Raw genomic sequence first — 8,080 nt, 5'->3', positions numbered from 1 at the left:
GGGGGGGCGGATGTTGGGTTGTTTGGCGAGGGGTCAAACCTTGCGTAGAACGCATTCAGCTCGTCCGGCAGGGAGGTCGAGGTGTTTTGGGTTTGTTGTTTCTCTCCCTTGAAGTGGCTGTGTGGAGGCCTCTCCATAGGTGCCTTGGGTTATTTGTGTCCAATTTGGCCTCTAGCTGCATGCCAAGCTATCTTTGCTTGCCTGATAGTTTTCCTGAGTGCGTGGTGTGACTGCTTCCGTGTGCCGCGGCCATTGTTTACAGTTGATTTAGGTGAGAATGCAGTTGGAGTTGATCGATCGATACTCTTTGTAGGAGCTTCAGGTCCAGACGACTTTTCCACTAATCTCTATAAACAGATAACCGCATATGAGATGTCGTCGGACTGTAAACAATGACAGAAGCATAAGTCTTGTCGAATTCATTATTTTTTTGATGTAATGTTAATGCTTCAATTTCACCAAATATACAAAAATACAAAATATTTTCTATATGAATGTGTAATTTTACAGATATATCAAAATAAATAAAATAAGACTTTTTATACACGTTTTATCCCAAATCTAAAAAAATCACTGCTGGCTCAGCCCTGGAACCTCGACAGAGGTGGTATAGACTCAACCCGTGTCGTCCCGGTTTTTGGCCGGTGAAAAAACAAAAAAAGCGAGTAGAGCCGGGCCGAGCCACGCTGCGCCACGCTGCGCCAATACCAGCGGTGGAAATGAACAAAAAATGACTGGGAATATTCATCTTAAATTGATTAGGGCTTGATTTTCCCTGTAATTTTCATAAGATATTTGCAATCAAATGAACTGAAGATTTGTTGGAACTTAATCAACATAACGATGAGCTTATTTGCCACGATGTGAGTTGTTAATAGTAGTGTGAGTTCAAGTGTGAAGTCCACTTAGTGAATGGAACAATACAATGACTGAGAAAACAATCATCTACTTTTGTTTACATAATCAGAAACAACACTTTAACACTGGAGCAAAATACTCTTTCATCAATTACCGCAGCACTCTACATTTATTCATTGAAAATGACTGGCCTACACTTGTATATGGTTTGAACTCTTCTAATCCTGCATCTGCTCTCACCATAAATGGCGTGAGCCACTATTAAGCAGGATAATCATGGAAATTATTTGCTAGCTTTGGCATGGCATCATCACATGGCAATCTATTGTTTTGTACACAACTTAGGAAGGCAACAGCCAGACTGGATAGCACATTCAAAGAGGACTATGGGAGTATTGGTGCAGGTTCATGCAATATTTGACACTCTCCCGAATGAGCAGGGACTCATTAGTCAATTCACATGAAAGCCAGGATGTTTCTGAAGGTTGCTAAGAAACTGGTTTGGGAAATCATTCCCTGGTAACAGACATGATGACAGCATGCATACCTTCCTGCTGCAAGCAAACAACAACACCACAAATACATATCAACACTCAAATGTAGTTTTCAAATGCGTTTAACTTATTCATTCACTAAAATTGTTATTTTTTTAAGGGATATTCAGTCAGCAAAAGATGATTGTTTTAGATGCCTAACCATAAGCATGTTGTTTTAGTTTGGTAACCATAACCATGTTGTGTTAGTTGCCTAACCATAACCATGTTGTGTTAGTTGCCTAACCATAACCATGTTGTTTTAGTTGCCTAACCTTAACCATGTTGTTTTAGTTGCCTAACCATAACCATGTTGTGTTAGTTGCCTAACCATAACCATGTTGTTTTAGTTGCCTAACCTTAACCATGTTGTTTTAGTTGCCTAACCATAACCATGTTGTTTTAGTTGCCTAACCTTAACCATGTTGTTTTAGTTGCCTAACCATAACCATGTTGTGTTAGTTGCCTAACCATAACCATGTTGTTTTAGTTGCCTAACCATAACCATGTTGTGTTAGTTGCCTAACCATAACCATGTTGTTTTAGTTGCCTAACCATAACCATGTTGTTTTAGTTGCCTAACCTTAACCATGTTGTTTTAGTTGCCTAACCATAACCATGTTGTGTTAGTTGCCTAACCATAACCATGTTGTGTTAGTTGCCTAACCATAACCATGTTGTTTTAGTTGCCTAACCATAACCATGTTGTTTTAGTTGCCTAACCATAACCATGTTGTTTTAGTTGCCTAACCATAACCATGTTGTGTTAGTTGCCTAACCATAACCATGTTGTTTTAGTTGCCTAACCATAACCATGTTGTTTTAGTTGCCTAACCATAACCATGTTGTTTTAGTTGCCTAACCATAACCATGTTGTTTTAGTTGCCTAACCATAACCATGTTATTTTAGTTGCCTAACCTTAACCATGTTGTTTTAGTTGCCTAACCATAACCATGTTGTGTTAGTTGCCTAACCAAAACCATGTTGTTTTAGTTGCCTAACCATAACCATGTTGTTTTAGTTGCCTAACCTTAACCATGTTGTTTTAGTTGCCTAACCATAACCATGTTGTGTTAGTTGCCTAACCATAACCATGTTGTTTTAGTTGCCTAACCATAACCATGTTGTGTTAGTTGCCTAACCATAACCATGTTGTTTTAGTTACCTAACCTTAACCATGTTGTTTTAGTTGCCTAACCATAACCATGTTGTGTTAGTTGCCTAACCATAACCATGTTGTTTTAGTTGCCTAACCATAACCATGTTGTGTTAGTTGCCTAACCTTAACCATGTTGTTTTAGTTGCCTAACCATAACCATGTTGTGTTAGTTGCCTAACCATAACCATGTTGTTTTAGTTGCCTAACCATAACCATGTTGTGTTAGTTGCCTAACCATAACCATGTTGTTTTAGTTACCTAACCTTAACCATGTTGTTTTAGTTGCCTAACCATAACCATGTTGTGTTAGTTGCCTAACCATAACCATGTTGTTTTAGTTGCCTAACCTTAACCATGTTGTGTTAGTTGCCTAACCATAACTATGTTGTGTTAGTTGCCTATAGTAGAGAGAAGCATCTGCACATCCACTATGCAAACCAGGTGCTAGACTAACAAGGCTATACGTTGAAAAGGAAAAAAGTCTGCACTCTGGAGCATACTTAAGACTTAGAGGAGTTTTATTGATAACGTTTCAGTTCAACAACCTTCATCAGAATGGAGACAAACAGGCTTTTAAAATTAAAATTTCTTCTACCTATGTTATCTCAATTTCTTGATTGCTAGGCTTTTAAATCCTATTCATTGCATTTTGGTACCTAACCATAACCATGTTGTTTTAGTTGCCTAACCATAACCATGTTGTTTTAGTTGGGTAACCATAACCATGTTGTGTTAGTTGCCTAATCATAACCATGTTGTGTTAGTTGCCTAACCATAAACATGTTGCTTTAGTTGCCTAACCATAACCATGTTGTTTTAGTTGCCTAACCATAACCATGTTGTTTTAGTTGCCTAACCTTAACCATGTTGTTTTAGTTGCCTAACCATAACCACGTTGTTTTAGTTGCCTAACCATAACCATGTTGTTTTAGTTGCCTAACCATAACCATGTTGTTTTAGTTGGGTAACCATAACCATGTTGTTTTAGTTGCCTAACCATAACCATGTTGTTTTAGTTGCCTAACCATAACCATGTTGTGTTAATTGCCTAACCATAACCATGTTGTGTTAGTTGCCTAACCATAACCATGTTGTTTTAGTTGCCTAACCATAACCATGTTGTTTTAGTTGCCTAACCTTAACCATGTTGTTTTAGTTACCTAATCATAACCATGTTGTTTTAGTTGCCTAACCATAACCAAAGTTAGTTGGGTAACACTTTCAAATTAACATTGACATTTTCAAATAAATCAACTGACGTTTTCAAATTAATCAACATTTTCAAAATTACATTGGAATGAATATATGCAACATATTTTTAGGGTTCAGAAACATTAATATTGAACAGAACCATGGTTTGCAGACACCTAAAATGCCAATGTTTTATTATTGCGACAGGGTTGTAGCATTAAAGCAATTGAAACGATGTGTTTCCTGTCAACAAATTCCACAATGTGCAAACCTCAAAGCAAGAACAACACCAGAGACCCAACACAGAGACCCGTAACAATCCAACCACACCCTCTGAACCACTGCCTGACCTGAACCACGGCCCAACAGAGGCTGCTGTCTGAACCACTGCCTGACTTGAACCACGGCCCAACAGAGGCCGCTGTCTGAACCACTGCCTGACTTGAACCACAGCCCAACAGAGGCCGCTGTCTGAACCACTGCCTGACCTGAACCACAGCCCAACAGAGGCTGCTGTCTGAACCACTGCCTGACCTGAACGACGGCCCAACAGAGGCCGCTGTCTGAACCACTGCCTGACCTGAACCACGGCCAAACAGAGGCCGCTGTCTGAACCACTGCCTGACCTGAACCACGGCCCAACAGAGGCCGCTGTCTGAACCACTGCCTGACCTGAACCACGGCCAAACAGAGGCTGCTGTCTGAACCACTGTCTGACTTGAACCACGGCCCAACAGAGGCCGCTGTCTGAACCACTGCCTGACTTGAACCACGGCCCAACAGAGGCCGCTGTCTGAACCACTGCCTGACTTGACCACGGCCCAACAGAGGCTGCTGTCTGAACCACTGCCTGACCTGAACCACGGCCCAACAGAGGCCGCTGTCTGAACCACTGCCTGACCTGAACCACGGCCCAACAGAGGCCGCTGTCTGAACCACTGCCTGACCTGAACCACGGCCAAACAGAGGCTGCTGTCTGAACCACTGTCTGACTTGAACCACAGCCCAACAGAGGCTGCTGTCTGAACCACTGTCTGACTTGAACCACAGCCCAACAGAGGCCGCTGTCTGAACCACTGCCTGACCTGAACCACGGCCCAACAGAGGCTGCTGTCTGAACCACTGCCTGACCTGAACCACGGCCCAACAGAGGCTGCTGTCTGAACCACTGCCTGACTTGAACCACGGCCCAACAGAGGCCGCTGTCTGAACCACTGCCTGACCTGAACCACGGCCCAAAGGAGGCTGCTGTCTGAACCACTGCCTGACCTGAACCACAGCCCAACAGAGGCCGCTGTCTGAACCACTGCCTGACTTGAACCACAGCCCAACAGAGGCCGCTGTCTGAACCACTGCCTGACCTGAACCATGGCCCAACAGAGGCTGCTGTCTGAACCACTGCCTGACCTGAACCACGGCCCAACAGAGGCTGCTGTCTGAACCACTGCCTGACCTGAACCACAGCCCAACAGAGGCCGCTGTCTGAACCACTGCCTGACTTGAACCATGGCCCAACAGAGGCTGCTGTCTGAACCACTGCCTGACCTGAACCACAGCCCAACAGAGGCTGCTGTCTGAACCACTGCCTGACCTGAACCACGGCCCAACAGAGGCTGCTGTCTGAACCACTGCCTGACCTGAACCACGGCCCAACAGAGGCTGCTGTCTGAACCACTGCCTGACTTGAACCACGGCCCAACAGAGGCCGCTGTCTGAACCACTGCCTGACCTGAACCACGGCCCAAAGGAGGCTGCTGTCTGAACCACTGCCTGACCTGAACCACAGCCCAACAGAGGCCGCTGTCTGAACCACTGCCTGACTTGAACCACAGCCCAACAGAGGCCGCTGTCTGAACCACTGCCTGACCTGAACCATGGCCCAACAGAGGCTGCTGTCTGAACCACTGCCTGACCTGAACCACGGCCCAACAGAGGCTGCTGTCTGAACCACTGCCTGACCTGAACCACAGCCCAACAGAGGCCGCTGTCTGAACCACTGCCTGACTTGAACCATGGCCCAACAGAGGCTGCTGTCTGAACCACTGCCTGACCTGAACCACAGCCCAACAGAGGCTGCTGTCTGAACCACTGCCTGACCTGAACCACGGCCCAACAGAGGCTGCTGTCTGAACCACTGCCTGACCTGAACCACGGCCCAACAGAGGCCGCTGGCTGTGGGACATTCGGTGCACACTAATCCCTGGTCTCCTGGGGGCTTCTGGGTCATGTGGGGAATGAAAGCAGGCAGTAGCCGGCTCAAATCCTCACTTGCCACTAGTATTAGTATTAGAATGAATATGAGTATTAGTTCAGGTCGGTGTTGGGAGGCAGAATATGAAAACAGATGTTGACAGCGGGAGGGAAGGGGGGAGGGATGGCCTGGCCTGATGTGAATGATGGGCAGAGGGTGGGGTGGATAAGAGAGGCGATGGTGAAACGGTCGCCGTTCTGTGTAATTGTTCACAGGGTAAATTTCATGTGAATTCCCTATTCCTGTGTCTGTGGTATCTCAACGTTCCACCTTGAGCCGGAGGTACCAAAGCCCAGATGTACTCGTTTACTTCAGATGAGGTCTGGCTTATTAAAGCAGCAGCCTCACACAGTCTAATCAATGGAATGCACCAATTAGGTTTGTTAATGAGAGATAATTAAAGAAGTGTGCTGTGGCTATATTTAGTCTGGCACAAGAGGACAGTGTGAAAAAGGAGCGAGCAGGAAGGAGAAGGAAATGATAGAGGACAGAAGAGAGAAGAAGATGGCAGCAGAGGCAGCTTTGGTCAGATTATCGCCAAAATATTATGTGAGATGAGATATCTTGATTACTGATACCTGAAATTCACTACTACTATAACTACTATAGCATATAGATTGCTTCTGGTTCAGATTTTTGTAATAAGAGTTTAAAATAAGTTTTGTAATGTAATGTAGTGAATATTGAAAGATTGTAACCATCAAATAATGTCTTAGCATAATTTCAATTATAAATCATTCATAAAGACAAGTTGCACTGTTTTGTTTAGTGTAGGTAACTGTACAAAATGGTGATACATTTTCCTTCTCAATTCTTATTGGGGTTACTTTTTCTATTTTTCATATAATCTGATTATATCATCTAAGAGGCACATTTAGAGCCACCACTCAACACTGAATAGGGATCATGTGTAGAGTTCATCCCATGAGATCAGTGAAATCAGTGAAATGCTGTAATGTTTGGTTGGAAGGAAAACCCGGAGACTCTCAGTCCTCTGTGTCACACCCGGCTTGACACCCCCTTAGATGGCAGAACTGGGGCCAGTAGAGTCATGAGTGTGCTGCCATGCTATAGCTGGGCGATGAGAGGGTCGTGTGTGTTATCAGCAGCTCAGTCAGATAGGTTTGAGAGAAGGCGTGGCCTGGCATAGTGGCTGGCGTACAGATGTTCTCTCTGCAGACAGTGTTCTAGGTCAATCTGTGTTCAGGTCGAGACGGGCTATTTTGGGGCGGGTGATTCTCTGTGTGGGTTGTGGGCCGAGACGGGATGGCTAGGCTTATTGCAGCTGCCAATCACACCTGCTCTACTTAATGTGTTCACAAACTTCCACTCTGTATTCCCCATCATCTATCTCAATCTACTTTTTTATCAAGTTTGTTTTGTTTATTTAGATCCCCATTAGCTACTGTAAAGAAAGAGTAGCTACTCTTCCTGGGGTCCACATTCATATTTTACAATACTTCAATTATGAAAATACATTATATTCACATACACACATTATTTACAAATATACATATCTGTATCATTCATACTCATACATGCTACTACAACCACTTAGACACAGAAGGCAAAAAAACAACAAAACACAACCACAAACACTAGCTCAAAACTTATCTAATACATACAATTGCTCTATATAATAATTTAATATGTCATTTGAATAAGTGAGAAAAGAAATTCCTTTGCAACAATGAATAGCTCAAAAACAAAGGTCATGTTATATTTTACAGTTCTTGTGTAAACAGATATAATTTTAGTTTTTTGTTAAAGCATGTTTTATTACTTTGTGAAATCAAAAAAATGTGGTTATGAATTCCATGCCACCATTGCTCTGTAATAAACTGTTCTATGAAATAGACTAGTTCTGCATGGAGGCAACAAAAGACGACCTTCTGACGACTGGCGAGTAGAATAATTATGACTGTCTCTGCAAAAAATGACAATTTACTATAAAGTATTTTTGGGGTTTTGGTTATGATGATATTTTTCACATAGCACACCAGAGAATAATGCAACCTGCTCTTTACACTTAACCAAGCTAAATTATTATTCATTATACTTACACTCATTCTATGGGCAGTGCAGAA

The 8,080-nt window shown here is 43.3% G+C and overlaps 1 protein-coding gene across 5 annotated transcripts in view; it reads right to left on the bottom strand.

Moving 5' to 3' along the window:
• The window catches only part of LOC310784188 (cell adhesion molecule DSCAML1-like), a gene marked incomplete at both ends in the record, with an annotated part of 127,221 nt that overhangs the window by 97,380 nt on the left and 21,761 nt on the right, over nt 1-8,080 (bottom strand). The window lies entirely within an intron of this gene.

This window comes from Poromitra crassiceps, assembly GCF_964638095.1.
Source record: "Poromitra crassiceps genome assembly, chromosome: 1".
NCBI classification, from domain to species: Eukaryota; Metazoa; Chordata; class Actinopteri; order Beryciformes; family Melamphaidae; genus Poromitra; species Poromitra crassiceps.
The sequence above is the reverse complement of the archived record's forward strand: the minus strand, read 5'-3'. Positions and strand labels throughout refer to the sequence as shown.